General features: G+C 36.8%; 1 pseudogene; it reads right to left on the bottom strand.

The window, feature by feature from the left end:
* Positions 1 to 511: 511 nt before the first annotated feature.
* Positions 512 to 630, bottom strand: LOC111739675 (annotated as a pseudogene).
* Between the last annotated feature and the right edge of the window lie 4,115 nt (positions 631 to 4,745).

The following is a 4,745-nucleotide window of genomic DNA, read 5'->3' as shown; positions in this document are numbered from 1 at the left end:
TCCTCTAGGAATAGAAATTAGCAATTTGGCTACGAGAATTGGTGTGATATTTTTGCTGTTTGGAGACCTTTGTTACTTTCTTGGTCTAAGCTAAGCTCTACAGAGCAGAGACTGCTGTACAGATAACCACCAGGTAAGTGAGAGGTTCTCTATCCTAAGTTGTATCGTATCTCGAATCAAGATACGGAACCAAGTTATCCTGGCTGCGTGTAACGACCCTCGAAATCAAGACCGAGGCCGGCAGCGCTGCCATGCGGTTCCCTCGCATCCCCAGCCATTCTGTGCTGAGGACTCTGAATTCCAAGCTACAGTGCTAAATGCTAAACCTCTCCAATCTTTACAATAGCGAAGGTGAATACATGAATTTCTAGTCTGTCACATTTTACTCATTCTTAAATAAACAAAAGCATTTGAGTTTTTGTTGTTTGTTTTAGGCGAGGCAACCCTTGGTCGACCTCACAGACTGCAAGGACCTTGTCAGCTTACAATCCCTTATTTTTTTATTTTTTTACGCCTACAGCACCTGGTCTTCCTAGGTGGTCTCCCATCCAAGTACTAACCAGGCCCGACCCTGCTTAGCTTCTGAGATCAGACACGATCGGGCGTGTTCCGGGTGGCACGGCTGCAGACGCATTTCCAAGTTTAGATTTTGAATTTCAACAGGGCGAAAGGCTACTAGTTACTATAGCTCAGTATGCTACAGTGTTCGAAATGAAAATATCGAAATAACTAAATTTCAGTTTCTCTGTTTACTTTGCCTCCTGTTTGACAGATCTGCAAAGAAAGCAGAAACCTTGAATTTTTAAAAATATGATTTAAGGCATCTGGGCTTGCTCTTATGTTTGAATCACTGCTGTAGACCTCCCCCCTCCCTTGGGGGTGGAAGTGGGTACAGAGTCATGATAAGGCTAGCTGCAGTGATAGGAATGAAAGAATGGGTTGGGAAGAAGAGGAAAGGGCCATGAACAAAATAGCTTAGATGTATTAGGAAGGGTAGTGTTTCTAGAGATTTTTGATTTTTTAAATGTCAATCTGTGATCCAATTCTAAAAGCAGAAAGTAATCATAGATTAAAAAATAAAACAGAAACAAAAAATGAAAAACGAGCAAACTCCAGTCAAGAGAAATCATCAAGCCTGCTACAAGGGACACTCAAGTGCAAACTCACATGTGCATGTATAACTGCACGTATGAATGTGTGCGTGTGGTCAAGCCCTAACCCCAGCTCCATTCCAGAACTGGACCAGGGTTCTGAGATACGGGAGAACCGGCAGCTGGGTAAATGTCAACCCAAAATTAAAAAATGTTTTCTCTGTAAGCCAAGAATTCCCAATGAAATCTGATTCAGAGAATTTTTTAAACCTTTGCTTTTATTCAGTTCAAGAACAACAGAAAACAGAAAAAATATTTGCAAATATTTATTTTTAGCTTTCTATTACCCTTAACTGCATCAAGGAGTAAAAAAAAGACGTCAAGAAGTTAAAAAAAAAAAAGCTAAAAAATACGAAAACGGCCATGTTTTTTACCTCCAGTTCACATACACTCACAGCTTTCTAATTCATGATAGCGAAGTCTAAATTTAGACTGACTAAGGAAAAAAAGATACTATCACACATCCTCTTCAGTCAGGAAGAGAAAGTTAATAGTATCTGCAAAGCCTTCAAACCACAGGAATTCAGAGACACTTAACATCAATTATTTAAAGAACTCCTAATCTATTATAGAGCAAAGGCAAAAGAGAACAAACTAGGTCACTCGACCAGAGGTACAAACACTATTTATTTTCTTCCTTTTCCTTCCTATAAAAGGGAAGATAGCAACCGCATGACTTCCCAATTAAAGCCGATCGATCACCTGAAGGATGTGTCTGTTCGAGAACTATTTCTAAATCTGATGCAATCTTTTTTAGCCTTTCAAAAAGTTTATTATTTTAAAAGTTCTTATTTCATATGTCACAAGTGTGCTTGTGGCTCAACATTAGAGGCCAATGTATAATAGTTTGTACATACTGACAGCAAAGTTCGAATATTTTTTACATCTTTGAGAGGTGAGACAGAATAGCCTAGAACTCTAAGAACATTGTCCAAAGTCAAGTTTAAAAAGAACTTGCCTGTGCCTTCTCCACTTCTCAGTGCTCATAAGACAAAAACCACTTTAATGCTAAACACATTTTGAAATGTTATTTTTTCAGTGCTTTCAGTTCATATTGCTAAGAGGTAAAGTAAAAATGTCTTTATAGCCTTTATATCTGTATGTTTGATAATATTAGGTAATTATTAACTTTGAAACTGTGAAGAGTACTGCGGTTGTTTTTAAAGAATCATTATCACATGTCTCATACATATACATCAAAAACATATATGATATTCGAAGTAATCCAGGAAGAGCAAGTAGAGCAGGTGACAGCTAAAATGTTATTGCCCGTGAGCTGGTAGCTGCTGAAGCTGGGCTATGAGTACATCGGTTTCATTCTACTATTCTCTCCACGTCTGAACGTGTCTGAAATTTTTCATAAAACTTAAAATAAGGGCTTACGAAACCCCACCCTCAAGTAACCCTCAGTGTTATAATCTACAGGAGTCCAACTATAAAGCTGGTCATTCACTTTGGGACAGAAAATGAGAACTACGCACTGAGGGTAGGCCAGAGAGGAAGGCCACGTGAGGTGGTTTCGCTGCACTATGCATCCATGGCAGGAATCCTGGAATAAAGAAACGCAGGTACTAAGTTCATGAGAAATTCAGCTGCCAGTGAGTAAGAGTGGGCCAAGTCCACACACTAAGGAGGTGGTTACAATGGTACCGCCACAAATCTGGAAAAAGTTAATCTACCTATCACAGAATTAGAAGATTTGACATAATAAAGAAGTTGCCTTTTCTATAACCAATCCTGGATAATCACTGTTTACTTATAATAATAAATTAAAATACTAGGGCACTGCAAATTATATGGATTTCTTAATGAGTTTTCTAAAATAAAATGTGCTCTTTTTTTCCACCAAAAAAGATATCATTTAACAACGACAACAACAACAACAAAAAATAGAAGAGAATCATATTAGCAGCTTGGAAAGAGACAATTCTGAAAGAATCCAAGGATCCCCACGCCCAAAGAATTAATGAGCAATATTCATTCATGTCAAAGGCTGACTAAAAGACCTGAAACCTCTCTCACAGGGAATAACTCAAGGATAATACAGTGCCTTTTCCTAACCCTCTGCCCACAGTTTTCCTACAGACAACTGCAAGGATAAAATGTCGACACATCAGAAATGTAACAGATTCTACAAATAAGATGAATAAAATGATTTATGGTGTCTGGATGAGCCTAACAATGTCTCTTAACTTACGGTACTTCCAACACATGATACTTTGTTTCCTCTCTGGAAAGAAGTTTCAATAACGAGGGCCCTAGTGATAGTAGTATGTTAGTGACCCTGCGAAAAAGATGTACCAGAGATTAGCAGACTCTCACTGAGAGGTCCTTAGACTTTTTATAGAAACACAGAATGAATTCTAGATCTAGACTACTCCCAGATTCCTTGCGGTCCTGGAGTTTATTTTATATTCATGGTTCCTATATTTGAAATGGAATTAAACATTTCAAAACATAATATTCAAGGGTTTCTTTTTCTTGAATTATCTTCCACTCTACTTTTTTGTCCTTTCGAACTAAAGAATCAACTATGGACATGGCTCAAATCCACATGTTAGGTTGTGACCATGATATAAAATGCATAGTAAAGATATTAAAGTCACCCCCTCCTGCTTGCTAGTATTTGTTAAATGAATGCTGGCTTTTTGCTCTGTAATCTTATCACATGGGCACATAAAATGAACTGCCTCATTTCTAATGTATGTAGTATTTAATAATACAGTATACCTTCCCAAAATTTCAGAGATGTTACATTGTCACATAATAGGCTCTGAAAATAGCATGCCTGGGTTTGAATCCTGTTTAAAATCTTGAAAGTAAAGTAAGAAATTGTACTACTCTGGTTTTGCAAATAGGAAATTTCACCTGGAACTTGAAGACTGTCCTTTCCAAAAGAACATACTAACTTCTTCGGTTGAATTTTCTACCATTTTCTATTGTGCATCCTTTATTCACGAAATATATATTGCATAGATAGCAAAGTTTAGTATACCAATAAAAACCTTTTACCTGCTTGATATTTCTCCAGGGCACAGCCACACATAAAAACTTTAACTTTCTTCAAACTTACTTTTAGTTTATGGTATTGTACTGACTTTGTAAAGAAATACAATTGTAAAGAAAATACATAATCTGAGTTATCTGATTGCACATAAATTCTCAAACCACAAACAGTGGGCCTGGAAGAATTTAGATGAGATTAAGAAGTGTGTTATCAGTAGTTGCCAGGTGACTGTAACTGGTCTTTTAAAGCCCTTTGTTAACTACTTAAATTACAAGATGAATAAATCTGCTTTCATTCAGGACTGCTGGGAAACAGTGTTGACGTTTTTAATTCTGATATAATTAACAATACCATCACTGGAATATGTTGCCTTGGTCGAATGTTATCTGGTAGGCAAAAGCTTCTATGTTGTCAGAGACCATATTCGGTAAGTCAATGATCTTTAAAAAATGTGATTTCTGAAAAGTAAACAGAATGCATAAATTTTGCAATTCATACATCTAATTTGTTTTCACTTTATTTTCTTTTGACAGGTGGATGGGGGAATAACTAAACTATAAACTTTAAAGTATAAGATTCTTTTAAAA

This window comes from Pteropus vampyrus, unplaced genomic scaffold, assembly GCF_000151845.1.
Source record: "Pteropus vampyrus isolate Shadow unplaced genomic scaffold, Pvam_2.0 Scaffold52, whole genome shotgun sequence".
In the NCBI taxonomy this organism is placed as follows: Eukaryota; Metazoa; Chordata; class Mammalia; order Chiroptera; family Pteropodidae; genus Pteropus; species Pteropus vampyrus.
The sequence above is the reverse complement of the archived record's forward strand: the minus strand, read 5'-3'. Positions and strand labels throughout refer to the sequence as shown.